We start from the raw sequence: 26,394 nt of genomic DNA, 5'->3' as shown, positions 1-26,394 counted from the left end.
ATAAGTGCAGAAATGGTGGCTATGAGAACAATAGCTCTCCAGAATAGGATGGCCCTTGATTATCTCCTAGCTAAAGAAGGTGGCACATGCGCAATGATAGGTATTGAGTGCTGCACCTACATACCAGATAGCTCAGAGAATATAACCAATTTGGCCGAACATATACAAAAGGAGGTAAAGAAATTACACCAAACCTCAGGGGAAGGTTGGTTGGACTGGCTCTTCGGAGGATCATGGGGATCGTATTTGATACATGGATTTAATAATTGTTGTTGTAGTGATGACAATATGTTTTGTTATGATAACAATTTTGAAAGTATATTGTAAATTGGCACTCGCCGACATTCCAGTAGCATCTGGAGATGCGATAAAACCCCTGCTATCAACGACAGACGAACTACAAGCAACAGGAGAAGACGACAAGGACGACGAGTCTCACATGTAAAGAGTCACATGATGATCAGCGAAGGATGAGCTCAGGACAATTGAGCCCAACCCTCAATACAGGGTGACTACCCGGTGGATGGCAAGAAACGACATTGGAAGTTGGTATCCCAGGGCAAAATCTAAATTTGTACCGGGACCAACAGGAGGGATTGAAGGGTTGGGATTTGAGCCAGTTGAATGTTGCAGTCAAACGACACAGCATGACAACCTAGTTTTGGTTGAAACTAGTTGAAACCACAATTGGAACAGATGGTCAGAAACTGAACTACAAAAATGATTAAGCATGTGGAGATATGAGAAGCTGCAATAACAAGGTTAACATTTGCAGAACAGTCAGGTTACGAAGTAACAACTGTCACGGGGATGTATATAAGGTATATTTGATTAACCTTTGAGCCATGTCCAATCACGAGTCACTGACTCATGATCGGCCGAAGCCACGATGAAGCAAGAATGGACCCTGCGATCCAGATAACTGGACAAACTTAGATAAAAGACAGAACTGAAAGAAGGGGCTTAGCTAATGATGTAAAGTTATAATTAGGTTGTTTTTGAAGGAATATAACTGGGCCGGATTGGCCAAGGAATAAGTAATGTAATAACGGTTATCGGTGTGCTCCAGTCTTGTACTGTATATAAGCTTGTGAATTTTGTTGATCGGGGAGAAGGTGCTCGCACAGACTGCGGGGTCTGAGACGCTTCTCCCAAAGAGCTCTGTTTTCAATAAACTGCACCTTTTACTTTACCACAGATTGGATGTGAATTTATTTTCACCCAACACTGAGATAGATAGATTTTTAGACTCTAGGGGAATAAAGGGATATGGGGATCAGATGGGAAAGTGGAATTGAGATCGAAGATCAGCCATGATCTTATTGAATGGCGGAGCAGGCTCGAGGGGCCATATGGCCTACTCCTACTTCTAATTCTTATGTTCTTATTCTGCGCAGGTTTTCTGGCAGGCTTTCCAATGCACCAAGAATTTGGTTATTTACAGCCTTCTTTTGTAGCCTGGCCCATCGATGTCCTCATCTGAGTTCTCTGCAGCAGAACTAGTATGTGACCTCACCCTCTGGCAAGCTGGCACCTGTGCTATTATTTCCCTCTGCCCTGGTTTCTGCGCTCTTATGTCCAGTGTCTTAACACGTGCAGGTCCCTCCTCTATCCTAGCCTCTAAAATACACGCAGTGTCAGTGCCTGAGTTGTTGGCTACGACTGTAAAATCGAGCGACGGTGTCTCTTCATCTTCACTGTCTTGGAAGGCTCCAATTCTTGGGTATCTGAATGAAAAATGGACAAGGGTTGGGTTGTGGTGTAGAGAGAGGAGAAAGTAAGAAGTGCGTGCTTACAACAGCTGCAGCTTCTAAGTCAGAAGAGATTGAGGGATGAGGGAGAAGTGGGATGAGAAAAGTTCGATTATGTATGCAGATAACCTCATCATCAATCGTTTCAGCCCCGCCAGTGGCCGTAGCCATGGCCTCAGCAATACTCCTTCCCATGATGAGCAGCACTGTCTCCTCCGTGAGGGTTAAAACAAGCCAGTGTGCTTGTCATCCTCCAGTTCTTTACTGCTGTCTACTGTTATGCACCACCTTCTCCTGCAAGAAAGAGAGAAGTGTGTTAGTGAGTGACCTGTAATATGTTTGGGTGATATGGCGATCATGTTTGAATAGCTACTAGTGTGTGCGAACTGTGGGTTGTTGGTGCAAGGCTTGCAACAGTGCTACGTGTGTGAGTGTGAGGTAAAGCATATGAATTGAAGGCTTGAGTATTGATTGATAGAGATTTTTGGTAGATGGGTGATGGGGGTGTCGTGAATTAAGTAGTGGGTGAGGCTAGTGGTGCAATTGGTAGGATGTGCAGATGTGCCATTTAAAGATGAACTCACTGACCTTCGCAACTTCTGTGAGTTCATTAAACTTCTTCCTGCGCTGCAACCATGTTCTTGGAGCAGCACTCCTGGCATTGACCTCTGCTGCTACATCTTCCTATTGCATCCGGAGCGTCTTTCTGGAGGGCCTCCTGCCCTCCTGTAGATACAGGACTTCTCTTCTTTCCAACTCTTCCACCAAGACCTCCAGTGCAGTGTCTGAAAACCTCGGTGCACGCTCTCCCACTACTTCTTGCAGCCACAATGCACCTCCCCTTTAAGAGGTGCATGCTGCTTTTAAGTAGTGCTAGCCACTCGCGATATCCTGCTCATGCGTGCAGGCAATGAACAGCACAGGTAGTGCTGGCTGCACACAGTAATCATGTAAAGCAGCAGGCAGCATAAATTTACCGTATTGCCTGCAATGCAATGAACGGGTTAATCGCATATGTCTGTTTTCGGGGGTTAACCAATTTCTCCCCATGTGTGTCTTCAGTGTTTAAGAGATTTGATCTATATGGAGAAAAAGTTGTCTGTACACCCTAATGTTTTTGCATAGATCTATCTGTCAGGATACAGTATTGATGAGCTACAAATACCATAACATTGGCATAGTTTCAATTAAACCAACCCATCAGAACAATTCAAATTCACATACTCATATGAGTCACCAAAAAGGCAAGGGGGTTATTTTGGTGAAAGGGTGAAAACAGGCTCTAAATGGGTGCTGTGCTAATAAGACATGCCTGCTTGAAAGTCTGGTTTTAGCACGCAATTTTGGGCCTAATTGCTGATTACCATAATTTGAACTTGCCTGCAGCTGCTAAAACAGACACCTGCAGGTTTTTCTCAAGTGCTGATTATATGCAATTTTCATGGAGCAGTATATGTGGGCTCCTCACACCCACTTCCACTGAAGGTGTGGAGTGCGCTGGCTGACACACAACAGCATGTTTCAGGATGGCTCAGGTTCCAAGGGAGAGGGCGCACAGGTTCTCAGGTGTGGCACTGGGGTCCTGGTAGAGGAGAGATGTCCTGTACCCGCAGGGGGAAAGGAGTCCACCTCATCCTCTTGGCCCTCTTTCCTGCAGCAGCTGGAGCTGCTCTGCCTGACCGCATGTCCTCCTCCCATTCCTCCTGCAGACCAAGGGGGATCCCCAGCAAGGTGCCCATGACTAAACACTCCCTTCTGGTGACTCCTATAAGATGTCCAATAAGGTGGAGTAGCACAGCACGTATCCTCTTTTTAGGTGAAGTCCTCAGAGAATTTCCGGAATAAATGTTGTTAGAGTGTTGGTGAAGTCTTGACAAAGTGTCCCAGAAAGTCTCCCGATGTGTTTTAAAAGTCCTCTTCAAATCTCCAGCAGCAAGTGAACAGTGAAAGCTGAGTATGCCTTTAAGTAGCGCTCGAAATCCTCAGCAACTTGTTTACTCTCATTCAGCTGGTAGTCGTTAGGAGAGGGTGTTAGTTCAAGCGCTAGCCACCAAAATGCCATGTAGCCTCATTAATGAGCACTAGCAGGATATTTAAGTGGCAATCAGCTGCTTAACAATCCTCTGGGCAGCCATTCCTAGCGCACGCTTTAACTACTGCGTCTTGAGCTAAACATAGACTAAACAGGTGTTACATAGAAAAATAGAAGATAGGAGCAGGAGTAGGCCATTCGGCCGCTCGAGCCTGCTCCATCATTCAATGAGATCATGGCTGATCATCCAAACTCAGTACCCTGTCCCTGCTTTCTCCCCATACCCCTTGACCCCTTTAGCCTTAAGAAATATATCCAACTCCTTCTTGAATATATTTAATGAATTGGCCTCAACTGCCTTCTGTGGTAGAGAATTCCACAGGTTCACCACTCTCTGGGTGAAGAAATTACTCCTCATCTCTGTCCTAAATGGCTTATCCCTTCTCCTTAGACTGTGACCCCTGGTTCTGGACTCCCCCGCCATCAGGAACATCCTTCCTGCATCTGGTCTGTCTAGTCCTGTTAGAATTTTATAAGTTTCAATGAGACCCCTCTCATTCTTCTAAACTCCAGCGAGTAGAAGCCCAATCGACCCAATCTCTCCTCATACGTCATTCCTGCCATCCCAGGTATCAATCTGGTGAATCTTCGCTGCACTCCCTCCATGGCAAGAACATCCTTCCTCAGATAAGGCGACCAAAATTGCACACAATACTCAAGGTGTGGTCTCACCATGGCCCTGTACAACTGCAGCAAGACATCCTTGTTCCTGTACGCAAATCCTCTCACTACGAAGGCCAACATACCATTTGCCTTCTTAACCGCCTGCTGCACCTGCATGCTTACCTTCAGCGACTGGTGCACAAGGACACCCAGGTCTCGTTGCACTTCCCCTTCTCCCAATCTATTGCCGTTCAGATAATAATCTGCCTTCCTGTTTTTGCCACCAAAGTGGATAACCTCGCATTTATCCACATTATACTGCATCTGCCATGCATCTGCCCAATCACCCAACCTGTCCAAATCATACTGGAGATTCTCAGCATCCTCCCCGCAGCACACACGCCCACCCAGCTTTGTGTCGTCTGCAAACTTGGAGATATTACATCTAGTTCCCTCGTCTAGATCATCATTAATATATGTTGTGAATAGCTGGGGTCCTAGCACCGATCCCTGTGGTACCCTACTAGTCACTGCCTGCCACTCGGAAAAAGAGCCGTTTATTCCAACTCTTTGCTTCCTATCTGCCAACCAGTTCTCTATCCAAGTCAGTACCTTGCCTCCAATCCCTTGTGCTTTAACTTTACATGCTAATCTCTTATGCCGGACCTTATCGAAAGCCTTCTGAAAGTCCAAATACACCACATCCGCTGGTTCTCCCTTATCTATTCTACCAGTTACATCCTCAAAAAATTCCAGTAGATTAGTCAAGCACGATTTATCTTTTGTAAATCCATGTTGACTTTGTCCGATCCTGTCACTATTTTCCAAGTGCTCTGCTATTACTTTTATATCTTTTATAATGGACTCTAGCATTTTCCCCACTACCGATGTCAGGCTTACCGGTCTATAATTCCCCGTTTTCTCTCTGCCACCTTTTTTGAATAGTGGGGTAATATTAGCTACCCTCCAATCCATGGGAACTGTTCCAGAGTCTATAGAATTTTGGAAGATGACCAGCAATGCATCTATTATTTCTAGGACCACTTCCTTAAGTACCCTAGGATGTAGATTATCAGGCCCTGGGGATTTATCGGCCTTCAATCCCATCAATTTCCCTAACACCATTTCCCTACAAATACCGATTCATTTCCGTTCCTCCCTCTGATGTTCCCCGACATCTCTGGGAGGTTATTTGTGTCCTCCTTTGTGAAGACAGAACTAAAGTATGTATTTAATTGGTCTGCCATTTCTTTGTTCCCCATTATAAATCCCCCTGATTCTGACTGCAAGGGACCTATGCTTGACTTCACCAATCTTTTTCTCTTCACATATCTATAGAAGCTTTTACAGTCAGTTTTTATGTTCCCTGCAAGCTTACTCTCATACTCTATTTCCCCCCTCTTAATTAATCCCTTTGTCCTCCTTTGCTGAATCCTAAACTGCTCCCAATCCTCAGGTTTGCTGCTTTTTCTGGCCAATTTATATGTCCTCTCCTTGGATCTTATGCTATCCCTAATTTCCCTTGTTAGCCACGGTTGAGTCACCTTTTTTGATTTATTTTTACGCGAAGCAGGGATGAACAAATTCTGTAGTTCATCCATGCGATCTTTAAATGTTTGCCATTGCCTATCCACCATCAACCCTTTAAGTAATGTTCCCCAATCCATCCTACCCAACTCGTGCCTCATACCATCGTAGTTTCCTTTATTTAAATTCAGTACCCTAGTCTCTGAGTCAAGTACTTCACTCTCCATCTTAATGAAGAATTCTATCATATTATGATCGCTTCGCCCCAAGGGTCCTCGCACAACAAGATTGCTAACGAATCCTTTCTCATTACATAATAGCCAGTGTAAGATGGCCTGATCTCTAGTTGGTTCCTCGACATATTGGTCCAAGAAAACATCCCGTGTACACTCTAGGAATTCCTCCTCCACAGTATTGTTACTAATTTGGTTAGCCTAATCTATATGTAGATTAAAGTCGCCCATGATAACTGCTGTGCCCTTATTGCACGCGTCTCTAATTTCCTGTTTAATGCCATCCCCAACCCTAGCATTACTAGTTGGGGGTCTGTCTACAACTCCCACTAACGTTTTCTGCCCCATGGTATTTCTCAGCTCTACCCATACAGATTCCACATCATCAGAGCTAATATCCTTCCTTACTATTGTGTTAATCTCCTCTTTAAGCAGAAATGCTACCCCACCTCCTTTTCCTTTTTGCCTGTCTTTCCTGAATATTGAATACCCTGGATGTTGAGTTCCCAGCCTTGGTCACCCTGGACCCATGTTTCCATAATCTTAATCATATCATATCCGTTTACATCTATTTGCGCAGCTAATTCATCCACCTTATTATGAATGCTCCTCGCATTAAGACACAAAGCCTTCAGGCTTTTTTTTTAACACTCTTAGACCTTTTAGAATTATTTACTGTGGCCATGTTTGATTTAAACCCTTGATTTCTCTGACTGCCACTTTTGCTTTTCTCCTTCCTGTCTTTTGTTTCTATCCTTGTTTCCCTTTCCTCTGTCTCCCTGCACAGGTTCCCAACCCCCTGCCTTTTTAGTTTAAACCCTCCCCAACAGCACTAGCAAACACTCCCCCAAGGACATCAGTCCCGGTCGTGCCCAGGTACAAACCGTCCAGTTTGTACTGGTCCCACCTCCCCCAGAACAGGTTCCAATGTCCCAGGAATTTGAATCCCTCCCCCTTGCACCATTCCTCTAGCCAGGTATTCATCTGAAATATCCTTCTATTTCTACTCTGACTAGCACGTGGCACTGGTAGCAATCCTGAGATTACTACCTTTGAGGTCCTATTTTTTAATTTACCTCCTAACTCCCTATATTCAGCTTTTAGGACCTCATCCCGGTTTTACTTATATGGTTGGTACCTATATGCACCACAACAACTGGCTGTTCACCCTCCCCCCCCCAGAATGCCCTGCAGCCGCTCCAAGACATCCTTGACCCTTGCACCAGGGAGGCAACATACCATCCCGGAGTCTCGTTTGCGGCCGCAGAAACGCCTATCTATTCCCCTTACAATAGAATCCCCTATCACTATTGCTCTCCCACTCTTTTTCCTCCCGTCCTGTGCAGCAGAACCACCCATGGTCCCAGGAAGTTGGCTGCTGCTGCCTTCCCCCGATAAGCCGTCTCCCTCAACAATATCCAAAGCGGTATATCTGTTTGAGAGGGGGATGGCCACAGGGGACCCCTGCACTATCTGCCTGCTCCTACTACTCTGCCTGGTGGTCACCCATTCCCTTCCTGCCTGTGCAGCCTTTACCTGCGGTGTGACCAACTGATTAAACGTAATATCCATGACGTCCTCAGCATCGCGAATGCTCCAGTATGTATCCATTCACAGCTCCAGCGCCACAATGCGGTCTGCCAGTAGCTGCAGCTTGATACACTTCCCGCACATATGGTCGTCAGGGACACAGGAAGTGTCCCTGATTTCCCACATAGTGCAGGAGGAGCATGCCATGGGGCCGAGCCATCTTGCCATGACTTACCCTTTAATTAATTCAAATTAAATGAAATCAAATCAATTCCACTAATTAAACTACAATTAAATGATATACTCAAGGGCCCTTGTTTCCTAGCACTCTCCGCTACACAACAGAGACCTTAGCAACTATAAACCACAAAATTAAGACCTTTTAAACTTTATAAACTATTAACCTTAACTGTCAAACTACAGAGTAGTATAAATACCCACCTGGCCGTATTCACCCAATCAGCTGCTTCCCTTGCGCCGGCGTCACTTTCTGTACTGTGACGTCACTGTCGAATTCTGCTGCCGCTCCCGCTGCTGCCACTGCTCGACTGGGCCTGAAGATTACCGACCTTTATTTTCACCCACAGCCGCTGCTCCCTCGCAGGTCCGCCGCTCCCGCGGCTGCCGCTGCTCGACTGGGCCTGAAAATCACCGACCTTTATTTTCACCTTGTTGCAGCTTTAGACCCCACCTTGGCCACCTCTTTGGCGCCTAAAGGAGCCAGGGAAAATCACCCCCATGATGTTTTAAAAGTTGAAGTAGGTGTTGGGTTTTGTGAACAAACATTAGGAAAAATAAATAAGTACATTAATTTACTCAATTGAAGATGTAAGAGATAGCATCATAAAAAAGAAACTTGGAAAAACACATTTTTGTACGCAGAAACATCAGATTTGAACAAGCAAGTTTAACCAGTAGAAACAATTGATTGACTTATTATACAATTGTTAAGATCATTAATGATGAATTTGTGCTGCATTTCTCTGCTGCAGTGAAATCTAAAAGTATATGGGCTAAAAATTGAGTAGCCCCCGATTCAGGGTGCTAACTTCGCTGGGGCGCTACTTTTAGCGCCCCGGAAAAATTAGCGCCCCCGCGCCAAAAATTGAGTGGTTGCGTCCCAAGAGGGAAGCAGCGTGCTACTAGAAGTGCCCCACCTCCCTCTTGGGGCGCTGTGAGTCAGTATTATGGCACTACGTGCCACGGTATTGCAGGCCTTCCTCCTTCTTAAAGGGGAGGGGCCTTGCGCAGTGCGACCCGGGGCCCAGCTGGGCCCCCAGGGATTGGGAGTGCCGGCAAAAGAGCCCAGCACTCAAGAGAAGTGCCGGGCTCTTGGAGCGCAGCCGCCACACCGCGGGGTGGGGGGGGGCGTTCAGGAGGCCGGGGACGGGAGTGCAGGCAGGTGCTGGCAGGCGGCCAGCAACAAAAATGGCTGCCCCACACCTCGCCTTTAAATTGCGCCTCTCCGGCCACAGGTAGGCCCCCCCTGACCCCGTCGGACATAGCGTCCGACGGTAAGTCGGGGGGCGCTCCCGAAGATCGCGACCGGGGCACTGCGCACGGCGATGATGTCATCGCTGGCGGGGCGTTACCAGTTAGCGCCGCCATTCACCTCCCGCTGAAATTTGCGGGAGGCATGGGCGGCGCCGTGCCCGGGCGCTAGTTGCTTTGTGCCCTGTTAGCGCCCTCTTAGGGCGCTAACTGGAGGCGCAAAGCAACCCAATTTTTCCCCCTTTATTTTGTTTGGGTTCAGACTTGGAGTTAGTGGGCCTGAAATTCCTGATGTTTGGAGGGTGTTTTTTTGGTGCATTGGGGACTGAAATTTGGAACGGACCCTAGATTCACCAGGGCTCTGATAATTTTCGGCCCCTTCAAAATACTACCACTTTCAGAGGCAGGTTTATCAAATGCTCAGCCACAAATGGACGAGCATAATATAATGCATTATAAATGATGGAAATAAGTCATATAATGTATTTACTCATTTATTTTTTTCGCAATGTTTGACACCAGGAAGGCCTATGAGTCCCTGGCATCGTATGTTGCTATTATCCAGTTTATATTGGAAAGCCTGTTGCTCCAAGATACAAAGAAGTTCGACTGTTAACTTTTAACTCCCCAAGATGTCCAACATGTACCTCTCCAGGATGTTTAATAATCTGCAGAGACAGTAGTATCATAGCTACCTTCAGGCACCCAAAAGGGTTATCTCAGGAGTCAGTTACTTTGTTTTTTGGTCAGCGAATGCTTTCTTCTTTGCACAATGTAAAAATGCCAAACTACATGATAATTGAAGTGTGGATAAATATTTTTCAGTTATGTCGTATACAGGTCTACTGTGGTTTGCTCCTTATGTGTCATGAGCATCTCTTTGTTGGTTTCCTATGTGCTACAAAGGATGTTCTTGGTGAAGAAGTAGCAGTAATGAATGGCTGTACAGCTAATGGAGTGCTGTAGGGGATACAAAAGGCCTGCTACTTGTATTTACAACTTATCCTGTGCTGGAGTGGTTGTGGACTTGTTGCTTTCATAAGAAGTGTCTACTGTCATTTGTGTGGAGCTAAGTGATGGTACAAACTGTTGCTGGCATAAATGCCAAATGGCTACATTTGTACTAATGCATGTATATCACTACTAGAAGACATTAAATGCCGAACTGATTATCTTGAGCATAGAACAGTGATCACCTATGAGCTCTTGGTATTCCTTCCTCATATTTGCCCGTAACAATTCACTAAACGAGTCAAAGCCAAGTGCAATCTCTGAGATTTTGCAGTTCTCAGCCACTAGCATGGAGCTCCATGCACTAGCAGCACAAATTAGGAATTTGAGCGCAATGGTTAGTGAGCCACGCAGCACCAGCTAGCTCAGTGTCAACCTGACCCGACCTCACCAGTATGCACTTCTCCTGTAATGTTTGTAGCTGTATTTGGTTTAAATGGGAGTGGTTACTGCTGGTGCTCCTCAGGTATATTATATTGACACACTGGAGGGATCAAGAGAGATGGTGGAGAGGGAGAACTCATCAGCATACATATGAAAACATATATAAGCAGAGTGGGTCAGGAAGGGACAGAGAGCTTAAAAAGGTAGTAGGGCATTAGTGACTATGGTGGCAACAGGGAAAAATAGAAAGAAGGTTAAAGCTAAGGGCACTATAACTGCACGAAGCATTCGCAATAAAATAGATAAATTAATAGCACAGATAGAAATAAATGAATTTGCTCTAATAGCCATTACGGAGACGTGGTTGCAGAGTGACCAAGTTTTGGGAACTAAATATTCCAGGATACTTGACTTTTAGAATAGATAGGCAAAATGGAAAAGGTGGGGGTAGCCCTGATATTAAAGGATGGGATAAAGACAGTAGAGAGAAAGGATCTTAGCTCTGAAAATCAAGACGTAGAATCAGTTTGGGTGGAGCTAAGAAATGACAAGGGGCAGAAAACATTGTGAGAGTAGTTTATAGGACATCTAACAGTAGTTGTAGTGTCAGGAAGAGTATAAATCAGGAAATTAGAGGTGCATGTAACAAGGGTAATACAGTAATCATGGGGGACTTTAATATTCATATAGACTGGGCAAACCAAATTTGCAGTAATAGTGTGGAGGATGAGTTCATGGAATGCACTCAAGATAGTTTTCTAGATAAGTATGTTGAGGAACCAACAGGGAAACAGGTTATTTTAGATCTAGTATTGTGTAATGAGACAGGGTTAATTAATAATCTTGTAGTAAAGGAGCCTCTGGGGAAAAGTGATCATAATATGATAGAATTTTATATTGAGTTTAAGAGTGATTTAGTTAATTCCAAAACTGATCTTAAATCTGAACAAAGCAAACTATGTAGGTATGAGGGGCAAGTTGGCTAAGATAGATTGGGGAACTAGATTAAAAGATATGACAGTAGATAAGCAAAGGCAAACATTTAAAGCAATTATTCATAATTCGCAATGAATATACATCCACTTTAAGGAATAAAAACCCCATGGGAAAAGTGGTCAAACTGTGGCTAACAAGAGAAGTTAAAGGAAGTATTATATTAAAGGAAGAGGTTCATAATGTTATCAAAAAGAGTAGTAAGCCTGAGGATTGGGAGGATTTTAGAATTCAGCAAAGGATGACCAAGAAATTGATAAAGAAAGAGAAAATAGAATATGAGAGTAAACTAGAAATAGACATAAAAACAGATTAGAACATAAGAAGTAGGAGCAGGAGTAGGCCATACGGCCCCTCGGGCCTGCTCCGCCATTCAATAGGATCATGGCTGATCCAAATCTAGACTCACGTCCACTTCCCTGCCCTCTCCCCGTAACCCCTAATTCCCTTATCTGCTAGGAAACTGTCTATCTCCATTTTAAATTTATTTAATGTTGCAGCTTCCGCAGCTCTCTGGGGTAGCAAATTCCATAGATTTACTACCCTCTGAGTGAAGAAGTTTCTCCTCATCTCAGTTTTGAAAGGGCAGCCCCTTATTCTTAGATTATGCCCCCTAGTTCTAGTCTCACCCATCAGTGGAAACACCCTCACCGCATCCACCCGATCAAGCCCCCTCACAATCTTATATGTTTCGATAAGATCGCCTCTCATTCTTCTGAACTCCAATGAGCAGAGTCCCAACCTACTCAACCTTTCCTCATATGTCAACCCCCTCATCTCCGGAATCAATGAGTGAACCTTCTCTGAACCGCCTCGAGAGCAAGTATATCTTTTCTTAAATATGGAAACCAAAACTGCACGCAGTATTCCAGGTGTGGCCTCACCAATACCCTGCATAACTGCAGCAAGACTTCCCTGTTTTTATACTCCATCCCCCTTGCAATAAAAGCCAAGATTCCATTGGCCTGCATACTAACTTTTTGTGTTTCATGCACCGGGACCCCCAGATCCCTTTGTACTGTAGCACTTTGCAGTTTCTCTCCATTTAGATAATAACTTGCTCTTTGATTTTTTCTGCCAAAGTGCATAACCTCACACTTTCCAACATTATATTGCATCTGCCAAATCTCTGCCCACTCACTTAGCCTGTCTATGTCCTTTTGCAGGTTTTTTATGTCCTCCTCGCTCACTGCTTTCCCTCCCATCTTTGTATCGTCGGCAAACTTGGATATGTTGCACTCGGTCCCTTCCTCCAAATCGTTAATATAGATTGTAAAGAGTTGGGGTCCCAGCACTGACCCCTGCGGAACACCACTAGTTACTGATTGCCAGCCCGAGAATGAACCATTTATTCCAACTCTTTGTTTTCTGTTAGATAGCCAATCTTCCACCCATGCCAGTATATTACCCCCATCCCGTGATTTCTTATCTTGATCAGTAATCTTTTGTGTGGAACCTTGTCAAATGCCTTTTGGAAGTCCAAATACACTACATCCACTGGTTCCCCTTTATCCATCCTGTATGTTACATCCTCAAAGAATTCGAGCAAATTTGTCAAACATGACTTCCCCTTCATAAAACCATGCTGACTCTGTCCTATTAAATTATGTTTATCCAAATGCTCTGTTACTGTTTCCTTAATAATGGACTCCAACATTTTGCCAACCACAGATGTTAGGCTAACTGGTCTATAGTTTCCAGCTTTTTGTCTACTTCCCTTCTTAAATAAGGGTGTTACATTAGCAGTTTTCCAATCTGCCGGGACCTTTCCTGAGTCCAGGGAGTTCTGGAAAATAATCACCAATGCATCCACAATCCCTACTGCCACTTCTCTCAAGACCCTAGTGTAGTGTATGTAACCGTTCCACCTTTAAGAGAACTATTTTAAGGGTTGCACTACTTTATCTTGGCTGCTGTATACTGTAATACCGGTGGTGACCACACCGGTATATAAGTGCTGTGTAAGGATTTATTGGGCAGTTCCGCCCTGACCTTCGACTAGTAAAGACCTGTTAAAAGTTACTCTTGTGGTCTGTTCTCACTATAACACACAGACTTAACAGTGGCGACGAGTACGATCTTACCCTGCGGCAGAGATACATCCAAGGCAGTTTAACGGGCGTCGAGAAGAGGCATCCGCCCTCATCATTCTGCTGAGAAAAGACTCGGGTCTGCAGAGCAAAGGAAGAATTCTGACACGAAGCCTTCCATCAGCAACAGGCAGTGATCATCCCTTCTATCACGGTGGTGGGTAAGCCGATCAGCGACGAGCAGCAAGTCGGCCACGTTGGCTGTGAAGTAGGGGAGGGAAAAACGGAGGATATAAGGGCGGAGAACTCGACCACGGCCGGGGAAAAGAGCCGGACAGAAGTCGGGGCCAGAGGCGCTGAGTCTGGGGCAGCGTAAGGCACGGAAGCCGCGGTGAATGCAAACGCAACCGGTGTGAGAGACCGGGCTACAAGCGGGCTGGGAGGCGCAACAGCGTCGAGAGAGAGCTCGACTGCGACCGGTGAAAAAGGCCGGGCAGCTACCGAGGCCGCGAGGCGCAGCGACCGGGACAGCATAAGGCACGGGAGCCGCGGTGAATGCAAACGCAGCCGGTGCGAAAGACCGGGCTGCAAGCGGGCTGGGAGATGCAACAGCGTCGAGAGAGAGCTCGACCGCGACCGGTGAAAAAGGCCGGGCAGCTACCGAGGCCGCGAGGCGCAGCGACCGGGTCAGCGTAAGGCGCGGGAGAAAATTAAAAAATTTAAAAAAACCGCGGAGAACTCAGCCGCAGCCGGGGGAAAGGACCGGACTGCAAGAGGGGCTGGGAGGCACGATTTGAAAACCGCTGGGGAGGGCGAACGCAGCAATACGGCAGTCACCATTACAGCCAGCGGGGGAGAAAGGCAAATGCAGGAAGCCACCATTTTCGTAGGCGGGGGAAGAAGACAAGCGCGGGAAACCGCCATTTTGAAAAAAAAAAAGAAAAGAAAAATTTCTTTTTGTTTCTCAAGAAGATTGCGAGGATGCCTAAGCGTGGTAACATCAACGATTTCGATCCCGATGTTGAAGATTGGGCCACGTATGTAGAACGCATAGAGATATATTGTAAGGCAAATAAAATATCAAATGAAGATAAAGCACTAACCTTACTAAACTCAATGGGTGCGAAGACATACGGGCTATTGAAGCATCTTCTATCACCAGCTAAACCGGTGGATCAGACTTTCGCTAAAATTGTTGCTGTCCTGAAAAATCATTTGAACCCCACACCGCTGATCTTAGCGGAACAATTTAAATTTTATGCGAGAACGCAACTGAAAGAGGAAAGCAACGCGGAGTATTTAATTGAACTGCGTAAGCTAGCGAAATACTGTCAGTTTGGGGAAAGTCTGACAGAGGCACTGAGAGACAAATTCGTGTGTGGATTGTCGAAAGAAGGAACACAAAAGCGGTTGCTTGAAGAGAATGATCTTACACTTGATAAGGCTGTCACTATTGCAGCATCGCACGAAGCCGCAGCGAGAGGCACTGCGGAAATGCAGCTGAAGGCAGCGGTACTCAGCGTAGATCAAATGGCTTTGGGCACAACAAAATGTTATCGTTGTGGAAAGACAACACACGATCAGAACCAATGCTGGTTTAAAAACCAGGAATGTAGAAAATGTGGCAAGCTTGATCACATAGCTAAAGTATGCCGGTCAGGAAAGAAGACCAGCAACAAAAAGTCACCGCAGGAAAAGTGCAGAAAGGTACACAAGGTGGCTGAGAAGAGTTCGGATGAACAGAATTCGGATTCAGACTCCAACAGCAAGGAACTGGGTAGTCTGAGAATTCACAATGTGAGTAAGGAAGCTGACCTACAAACTATCTGGGTCACCCTGCAGATAGCAGGAGTCCAAGTGAAGATGGAATTGGACACCAGATCGGCGTTGACGGTCATGAATAAGCAAGATTACAAAAGGCTATTCACACATATTCCCCTACAGGATACGGAGATAGTATTAAAGACATACACGGGGCAAAGAGTATACCCCATCGGAAAGATAAAAGTCAAGGTGGTACACAAGGGCAAAGAACACCAAGGAATGGACATATATGTACTACCTGAGGGAGGTCCACCACTTCTGGGACGGGAGTGGATCAGGAAAATAAATATGGACTGGCACTCCCTAAAAGCAATAACGGGAGATTCCGGAAAAAAAAAGATGTCAAACCTGCACGATTGTCCAGAATATTGGATGAGGGCATATGCAGCAGTGACAGTGACAAAGCAGAGAGTGAGAACTCGGTGAAGACAATCAGCTCAGACTCTGGAACTGATGATGGTAAGACCAGCCCATGTGCAAAAGACAAGTCTAAAATGGACTTGCAGACTAATGATGGAAAAACGAAGGAGTGTATAAATGCTTCAGGAGAGAACAAAGTATCAGAACAGAATTCCACTGAACAACAACAACATAGTTTGACAGAGAATTCTGAGTCTGTCCAGTCTACAGACATGCACATTTCTGAGGAACACCGGGCTCGAACTCAACTCAATTTCAAACTACAACAGCAATTAGAACAAATGATTCGCCGTTTTGAGCAAGAGATGAATGCAAAGAAAAAGTTCTTTGACACGGAGTTGGATGAATTTGGGAAGACAGCAGAAGCAACTGATTGAGAAAATGGATCAGGAACACACGAACCGTCTGCGCGATGAGGCCAAACGAATCAAAGCTGAGCAAGAAAGGGAATATGTCAAATTCATCGATCAGTTGAAAGCTAAGAAGAAAGAGCACCCTTTTGTGAGCAGTGTCAGCAGTAATAAGCCACTCAGGGAATTGGTGGCAGAGGCAAAAGCTGAAGTGATGGAGGAAATAGAAGACAATAGAGAAGAAGCAGACGATGATGACTCATCTGAACCATTATCACCCCTACCAGGTCACGCAGGTGGTCCCTCCGAACTGAGCCAAATCAGTCTGGAAGTAGAAAAACTTCCCAAGGTACTCGAGCCTTAGAAGTCAGCAATGCTGGTTCTGAAGTTACGAAAGTTCAAGCTGTTAAGTCCAGTGAAGGACTATTAGATGAGTCACCCCAGCAACAAGAACCTACTACACCACCGAAAACTACTACACCACCGAGGCGTTATCCGGACCGAGTCAGGAGGCCTCCTCAGAGACTGAATCTGTGAACTGTTTTTACATGAAGTTGTGTATATATGTTATGATGTTATGTTTAATGGGGAATATATACTGTTAAGCTAAAAAGGGAGGATTGTAGTGTATGTAACCGTTCCACCTTTAAGAGAACTATTTTAAGGGTTGCACTACTTTATCTTGGCTGCTGTATACTGTAATACCGGTGGTGACCACACCGGTATATAAGTGCTGTGTAAGGATTTATTGGGCAGTTCCGCCCTGACCTTCGACTAGTAAAGACCTGTTAAAAGTTACTCTTGTGGTCTGTGTAGTAATTCTCACTATAACACACAGACTTAACACCTAGGATGTAGGCCATCAGGTCCAGGGGATTTATCCGCCTTAAGTCCCATTATTTTACTGAGTACCATCTCCTTAGTGATTTTAATCGTGTTTAGCTCCTCCCCCCCATTGCCCCATGTTTGTCCAGTGTTGGGATATTTTTAGTGTCCTCTACTGTAAAGACTGATACAAAATATTTGTTCAGCATCTTTGCCATCTCCATGTTCCCCACCACTAGTTTCCCGGTCCCATCCTCCAAGGGACCAACGTTCACTTTAGCCACCCTTTTTCTTTTTATATAGCTGTAGAAACTCTTGCTATCTGTTTTTATATTTTTTGCTAGTTTACTTTCATAATCTATCTTCCCTTTCTTAATTAATCTTTTAGTTATTGTTTGCTGGCTTTTAAATGCTTCCCAATCTTCTATCCTCCCACTAGATTTGGCTACTTTATATGCCCTTGTTTTCAGTCGGATACTATCCTTTATTACTTTACTAAGCCACGGATGGCTGTCTTTTCTTTTATTCCCCTTTTTCCTCAGTGGAATATATTTATCTTGAAATATGTGAAATATCTCCTTGAATGTAGACCACTGCTCTTGTACCGTCTTACACTTTAATCTGTTTTCCCAGTCCACTTTAGTGAATTCTACTCTCATACCTTCATAGTCTCCTTTATTTAAGCTCAGTGCGCTGGTTTGAGATCCAACTCTCTCATCCTCAAACTGAATTTGGAATTCAACCATATTATGGTCACTCATTCCAAGGGGATCCTTTACTAGGACATTTTTTATTAATCCTGTCTCATTACACAGGACCAGATCTAAGATTGCCTGCCCCCTGGTTGGTTCAGTTACATACTGCTCAAGGAACCCATCTCTAATACACTCTATGAACTCTTCCTCAAGGCTGCCATGCCCAATTTGATTAGTCCAGTCAATATGAAAGTTAAAATCCCCCATGATTATAGCTGTTCCCTTATTACAAGCCCCAACTATTTCCTGATTTATACTCCGACCAACAGAGTTGCAACTGTTAGGAGGCCTATAGACTATGCCCACTAGTGACTTTTTCCCCTTATTATTCCTTATCACCACCCAAACTATTTCATTATCCTGATCCTTTGGCCCAATATCATTTCTGACTATTGCAGTGATTCCATCCTTGATTAACATAGCAACCCCACCTCCCATTCCTTCCTGTCTGTCCTTCCTAATTGTCAAATACCCTTGTATGTTTAGTTCCCAGTCATGATTATCTTGCAGCCATGTTTCCGTAATGGCCACCAGATCATACCCATGTGTAGTTATTTGTACCGTCAACTCGTCAATTTTTTTACCAATGCTGCGTGCATTCAGATAAAGAACTTTCAAATATGTTTTCTGACAATTTATTCCTGCTTTCACCCCTTTTACTACTTTACCTTTATCATTATACATTCTGTCCCTTCCTGACACGCTCTGGTTTTTAATTCCCCCACTGCTACCTTGCTCTGTTGCCTTCTCCGCTGTCATTTTTATTTTTTGCTCTTAAAACCTCCCCCACACTAATTAGTTTAAAGCCCTCTCTACAGCCCTCGTTATTCGATTCGCCAGGATTCTAGTCCCAGCACTAGCCAAGTGAAGTCCGTCCCAACGGAACAGCTCTCTCCTGTCCCTGTACTGATGCCAGTGTCCCAGGAAGCAAAACCCATTTCTCCCACACCAGTCTTTGAGCCACGCATTTAACTCTTTAATTTTATTTACCCTAGCCAAATTTGCACGTGGCTCAGGTAGTAATCCAGAGATTATTACCCTTGTGGTTCTGCTTTTTAATTTGGCCCCTAGCTGCTCAAACTCCCTCAGCAGAACCTCCTTCCTTGTCCTATCTATGTCGTTGGTACCAACATGGACCACGGCAACTGGATCCTCCCCCTCCCACTCCAAGTTTCTCTCCAGTCCAGAGGAGATGTCCTTAACCCTGGCACCGGGCAGGCAACACAGCCCTCGGGACTCTCGCTCTCGGCTGCAAAGAACTCTATCCATCCCCCTAACGATACTATCCCCTACCACTACAACATTTCTTTTATCTCCCCCCACTTGAATGGCCCCCCGCTCCACGGTGCTGTGGCCGGGTTGCTCATCCTCCCCGCAGTCCTCGTTCCCATCCTCACAGGGAGTAAGAGCCTCAAACCTGTTGGACAAGAGCAAGGGCTGCGGCTCCTCCAACACTACCTCCTGGATCCCCGTACCTGCCTCACTTCTAGTCACACCATCCTGACCCTGGCCACGGACTACATCTGAATTAATTAATCTAATTGGTGTGACTACCTCCTGATACACAGAGTCCAGGTAACTCTCCCCCTCCCTGATGTGTCTCAGTGTTTGAAGCTCGGACTCCAGCTCATCAATACGGAGCCGGAATTCCTCGAGCAGCCAACACTTACTGCAAATGTGATCACCGTGAGCATCAATGGTGTCCACCAGCTTCCACATATTGCAGCAGCAACACATCACCTGATCTCCCATTCTATGTAATTAATTAAATTTATTAATATTATTCTTAAATACCCTCTGCCCCGATTCTAGATGATGAATATCGCACCTTAGAAACTATAAACCACAGAGTTGAAGCTTAAAAAAGAAATACTCACGAACCAATCACTTACCCGCTTTCTGGTGACGTCACACTTGGATTACTTTTTACCTCTCTCCTTCCCTCTGAGTTCCAATATTGGAGATTGGTACGCCTTACCTGGGTCTCGCGAGCCTTTATACAGCCGCTCAGCCCGCGATTCCCACCGATTCTCGCACTGAGGCCTTACCTGGGTCTCGCGAGCCTTTATACAGCCGCTCAGCCCGCGATTCCCGCCGATTCCCGCACTGAGGCCTTACCTGGGTCTCGCGAGCCTTTATACAGCCGCTCAGCCCGCGATTCCCACCGATTCTCGCACTGAGGCCTTACCTGGGTCTCGCGAGCTTTTATACAGCCGCTCAGCCCGCGATTCCCGCCGATTCTCGCAATGAGGCCTTACCTGGGCTCTGGAGCCTTTATACAGCCGCTCAGCCCGCGATTCCCGCTGATTCTCGCACTGAGGCCTTACCTGGGTCTCACGAGCCTGTATACAGCCGCTCAGCCCGTGATTCCCGCCGATTCTCGCACTGAGGCCTTACCTGTGTCTCGGGAGCCTTTATACAGCCGCTCAGCCCGCAATTCCCGCCAATTCTTGCACTGAGGCCTTACCTGGGTCTCGCGAGCCTTTATACAGCCGCTCAGCCCGCAATTCCCACCGACTCTCGCACTGAGGCCTTACCTGGGTCTCGGGAGCCTTTATACAGCCGCTCAGCCTGCGATTCCTGCCGATTCTTGCACTGAGGCCTTACCTGGGTCTCACGAGCCTGTATACAGCCGCTCAGCCCGTGATTCCCGCTGATTCTCGCACTGAGGCCTTACCTGGGTCTCGCGAGCCTTTATACAGCCGCTCAGCCCGCAATTCCCGCTGATTCTCGCACTGAGGCCTTACCTGGGTCTCGGGAGCCTTTATACAGCCGCTCAGCCCACCGACTCTCGCACTGAGGCCTTACCTGGGTCTCGGGAGCCTTTATACAGCCGCTCAGCCCGTGATTCCCGCTGATTCTCGCACTGAGGCCTTACCTGGGTCTCGGGAGCCTTTATACAGCCGCTCAGCCCGTGATTCCTGCACTGAGGCCTTACCTGGGCTCTGGAGCCTTTATATAGCCGCTCAACCCGCGATTCCCGCCGATTCTCGCACTGAGGCCTTACCTGGGTCTCGGGAGCCTTTATACAGCCGCTCAGCCCGCGATTCCCACCGATTCTCGCACTGAGGCCTTACCTGGGTCTCGGGAGCCTTTATACAGCCGCTCAGCCCGCGATTCCCGCCGATTCTTGCACTGAGGCCTTACCTGGGTCTCGCGAGCCTTTATACGGCCGCTCAGCCCGCGATTCCTGCACTGAGGCCTTACTTGGGTCTCGGGAACCTTTATGCAGCCGCTCAGCCCGCGATTCCTGCACTGAGGCCTTACTTGGGTCTCGGGAGCCTTTATGCAGCCGCTCAGCCCGCGATTCCCACCGATTCTCGCACTGAGGCTTTACCTGGGTCTCAGGAGCCTTTATACAGCCGCTCAGCCCGCGATTCCCGCCGATTCTTGCACTGAGGCCTTACCTGGGTCTCGCGAGCCTTTATACAGCCGCTCAGCCTGCCGATTCTCGCACTGAGTCCTTACCTGGGTCTCGGGAGCCTTTATACAGCCGCTCAGCCCGCGATTCCCGCCGATTCTTGCACTGAGGCCTTACCTGGGTCTCGCGAGCCTTTATACAGCCGCTCAGCCTGCCGATTCTCGCACTGAGTCCTTACCTGGGTCTCGGGAGCCTTTATACAGCTGCTCAGCCCGCGTTTCCCGCCGATTCTCGCACTGAGTCCTTACCTGGGTCTCGGGAGCCTTTATACAGCCGCTCAGCCCGCGATTCCCGCCGATTTTTGCAGTGAGGCCTTACCTGAGTCTCGGGAGCCTTTATACAGCTGCTCAGCCCGTAATTCCCGCACTGAGGCCTTACCTGGGTCTTGGGAGCCTTTATACAGCCGCTCAGCCCGCGATTCCCGCACTGAGGCCTTACCTGGGTCTCGGGAGCCTTTATACAGCCGCTCAGCCCGCGATTCCCGCACTGAGGCCTTACCTGGGTCTCGGGAGCCTTTATACAGCCGCTCAGCCCGCCGATTCTCGCACTGTAAAAGCTTTTATATGTATGTACAAAGGAAGAGATTAGCAAAAGTAAACGTAGGTCCCTTACAGGCAGAGACAGGAGAAATTTATAATGGGGAATAAGGAAATGGCAGAGACATTACCAGTCAATAGTATCTCAGAGCCTGTGGTGCAGCACCAGTGGGCTGCAAGAAATTGGTGCACATGTTGCTGGAGAGTAGCAATGAGCCTGCTGCCTTCAAGTCTCCTCCAGTGCCTACACATGAAGGAGCTTCAGAGGTGGGTCTGGTACCCCTTGCAACTGTAATAGAAAGACTGCTGGAAGCTGGTCTCTCTGGGACAGCTGCTTCCCTGAGAAGAGAGTCATCTCAGGCCTCTAAAGCTCCAGGAGACTTGCCACCCACTGCTGAACCTAATTTCACGGAGGGATCACCATGTGGGCGAAGTAGATTTGGCACTCTAGCAAATAAATTAGCTGGCGCAAAGGTTACTCATGGTGCTAAGAAGTAGTTGTAGATGGGGTGATTGGAATTGTTAGCACTTTTTGGAGAATAGGTTGTTCTGTGAATTAAACATGGCTTATGCACATGGCATGTGATTGGCATTGCACAATAGCTGCCTTTCCTGTTCATAAATTGAGGTAGTAGCCAACCCTGTTGCCTCCATAAATGCACCTGTGCAAAGGGCAGCTGCAGTCCTGGCTTTGCTGCCTTCTCAAAATAGAGCTAATGTTGCCATAGTCTAATACTACACATTATCTTAAGGGTTTTAGGCCATAAGCCCATGTTTTTAGCTATATTTAATGCTGCTAGAGGTTACCTGTAGATTTACAAATAGCCAGTAAGACTACTGTAGAAGTGTAGACATTTTTTAAATTGTACAATGAAACGTATAAAGCCATTGTGGATATGTAAAATATAATCTAATTATACTTTGGTGATTATCTTTAATTAGGATTGTACAGCTTTCCATAGCCTTTTATATATCCTAAATTGAAAGGCATATACCATTGTACTTTTAAACTCCGATTATGTTTTAACAGGTGGGAGCTGTTCTTTGAAGCAAAGCATTCCTTTATTTTTTTAAACTGTCCATAATTTCCAACAAAACAAATAATAATTTTTGCTACAAATTAAAGTTGTTTTTGGCTTTTGCTTTAAAGGTGGCAATATCAGCAACTGCTGGAAGAAAGGTGGAATGGGCACTATGATGAAAGACGTGTTACTCTTCTAAAGGCTCAAATAATGCAGCTGGATAGGCAGGTAATTTAATTTGCAGAGAATATTACAAACTTTTTTTTCCTTTTGCGATAGATTTCATTTTTGCTGCTTCACCTTTTGTCATTTTTTAAATGAATAAGTAAGTGTTAGGGCTATTCACAAAGCGAAGAGGAAAAATAGAGGATACCTGACTAGCCTATGAGTGGACTGATGTGCTAACTTGCTCATGAATTATCAGGTTGGTCCTATGAGTAGGCCGTAGATCTTAACCCATACCTGGTTTCTTTTCATGTATACCACACACTAGGTAAATAGTTAAGATTTCAATGATAAAAGATGTGGGGGTAGAGTTTCCACTTTGGGGACAATCGGCGATCTGGGCGAAAATTGCGCCCCTTAGATTGCGCCTGTTATGAGAAGTGTTTTTTTTCCCTCGAGTTTCTGCTTAAACTCATTTGCATATTGCCAAAAGTAAAATCTGCCATAAACCAGCACAATTGGGCAGCGTTTTAAAACTTAATTTAAAAAGAAAATTTCCGTCAAAAAAAAAATTCTTTGATATATTTCAGGGTAGTAACTTGGTGCAGTTTGATTAATACAGCTGAAAATGGGTTTATCATCAAAATTAAGCCATTTTAATCACAGGGGTGATTTTGCCAATGGGGAGCTTTTGGAGGCAGGACTCCCACTTGTTGGGTTTCAGTCCCGCCTCCAACAACTTCTGCCCAACCCACGCTATTTTTCCTTGATTGACCTTGTTAAGCCCGTCCAGCGGCTTAGCAGGCCAATTAAGGAAAAGCCGGTTACAGAGAATGTCAACGTATGACGTTTCATCTGTCAAAAATTTTTGACAGATGAATTGTCATCATTTGACAGCTCTGTGAAGCTGTCAAACACTGACATTCTCTGCAGTTTGATGAGGTTTTGAATACAAGACCCCATCAAACTTCTTTCGTTCACAGAAATTAGATGGTTGTTGCAGCTGTCAATCCCAACGCGGAGGTCCGAGACTCTCCGCATACACACCGACTGAAGCCTGCAGGAAGAAACAAAGGTAAGTACACTTTTAATAACACTTTGCACTTACCTCAGATACTCACCTCTACACTCCTGCACCCATCACTTACCTTCACAGCGCACTTTTGCACCCCGCAGCCCCCTACTAGCCTCGCTGACCTGGCGGGTTTTGGAGCCTTTGGGAAGCCCGCACTTGTGAGAGCAAAAAGGGGATAATCCTATTTTCTGCCTGTTAACTACCTGTTAACAGGCAGTTAATAGGCTTTAATCAATTCCCGCCTCCAAGGAGACTGGACCCGGTGTGGGACGGCTACCCGCCTCCTAGTAAGATGGCATGGAGGCGAGTTGGGCACCCACCCCAAATTCTGCCATTTTCCCAGCAGACCCGCCTCTATACCCGCCCCCCACAGTGTCAATCCACCACCTGTGAGTAACCTGATTTTAAATGACTGAAAATGACTTAAACTAAATATACAGAACCATTTTCTAGTTATATTGGGATACAGTAGTCAATTTCTTAGAAAATTTTAAAAAATTACATTCAAAAGCTTTTAGAAGAACCAGCTTAATTTTTAAAGCCTCCTCGAAGGTCTGCAAATGAACTAATTTAGTAGAAATTCCCAATGGTGATTAATTCGATCTGGGAGCGTGGCCAGTTTTGTGGGTGGGACGGGATTCTAGCGCAATGTTTTTCAAACTAGCACAAAAGATCACGGCAACTCAATTTGCTCGGAATATAATTTACGTTTAATTCTGCGATGTTTTGTGCGGATTACGCCACTTTCAGGCAAATTGCGCCGGAAAAAAACCATGCAACCGAGCGGAAACTCTACCCCATAAAGTTTAATTTAAACTCAGACCTAAATTGGTAGATTCTGGAACGCTGAATTTTTCTTTCCCACGGTGCTGCCTGCTTACAATTGTGTTATGAAATATTTTTTGTATTTCATTGAGATGATGTAACCACATATGGTACAAATTGCACTTGAAAATAATCCTCTATAGAAGCCAACAGCTTTTATGAGAGGAAGTAAGAGAAAGCACGTGGAACATTTTGAGAAATTATACCGTATCAGCCCTGTTTACACTAGTAACTGGCACTGTTTTTGTATAATTTGTGCCAGGTACCAACTGCAATAATTTTAACCTGCTCTTTTACTTTGTACTATATAGCTGTATTACCTTATCTATATATATAAATCGGTACTTCTGTCTGTCATTCTGTCATTCTGTCTGTCTGTCATTCTGTCTGTCATCGCCTGTGTGTCTGGCGGGCTATGCGCTCGAAAGTTATAGGGCGTACCTACGCGCGCGTTACCTCCAAAGAAAGCTTACGCTTCCGAGACGGTTTTAAGCGTATTTACGTTTCGGCCGGGCTAAAATCGCGCCCACGGTATCCCAAAAACCTTCAACATTCCGCTCATTAGCATCTCATTATCCGCTCATTAGCGACAGAGTGACCTCGAGGTCGACCAATCGTACGGCGGCTTGCTGCCGCGTGCGGCCAGGCCAATTGGTGCGTGTGTGGCCGGGCCTTATCGTTCTGAACCGAGGTGAGTCGCCGCCATCTTGCTTCCATTCTTTTTCCTGCTTTCTGCGTCTTTCTTTTCAAATATACATTTCCACCAAAATAAAATTGAATTTATTAAATTGTTTTTAAATAAATCACTCATTTGTAAACCTAACCTGAACATTCTTTTTCCTACCTATCCCCGTTTTTTTCTTAGGCCTCAAAGCCTGCGCCTTTCTTGCCCAGCCAGGCCCGAGCTAGGTGATTGCGCTTCTGCTAAGCTCCTCACCACCCCGCCCCCGGCCGTGTCACGTTACCCAGGGCAACGGCATCAGCCATGAGGGTCAGGGTGCGCGCGCAGCAGGAGCAGGTGAGACGCGGCGTCTCTGTTCCGTGCTCGGCGGGGGGGGGCGGGGCTCGGCCGCCGGCCGTCTCTCAGAGCCGCAATCGGGCTCGGCGGGGGGGGGGCGGGGCTCGGCCGCCGGCCGTCTCTCAGAGCCGCAATCTGCCTCGGCCGGGGGGGGGGGGGCGTGGCTCGGCCACCGGCTGTCTCTCAGAGCCGCAATCGGGCTCGGCCGGGGGGGGGGGGCGGGGCTCGGTTGCCGGCCATCTCTCAGAGCCGCAATCGGGCTCGGCCAGGGGGGGGGGCGGGGCTCGGCCGCCTGCCGTCTCTCAGAGCCGCAATCGGGCTTGGCCGGGGGGGGTGGCGGGGCTCGGAGAGCGGGGCTCTCGGCCGGGGGGGGCGGGGCTCGGAGAGCGGGGCTCTCGGCCGGGGGGGCGGGGCTCGGAGAGCGGGGCTCTCGGCCTGGGCCCCCCCCCGCCCCTTTCCCCCCCGCCCCCCCTTCCCCCCCCCGCCCCCGCCCCCCCCTTCCCCATCCCACCC

General features: G+C 46.6%; 1 pseudogene; it reads left to right on the top strand.

Moving 5' to 3' along the window:
* Positions 1-26,394, top strand: part of LOC147124502 (uncharacterized) — a 453,926-nt pseudogene that overhangs the window by 29,833 nt on the left and 397,699 nt on the right.

The sequence above is a fragment of the Somniosus microcephalus genome, chromosome 1 (assembly GCF_052327205.1).
Source record: "Somniosus microcephalus isolate GS21.2 chromosome 1, FLI_Smic_1.0, whole genome shotgun sequence".
NCBI lineage: Eukaryota > Metazoa > Chordata > Chondrichthyes > Squaliformes > Somniosidae > Somniosus > Somniosus microcephalus.
This window is presented reverse-complemented; position numbering and strand designations above follow the sequence as displayed.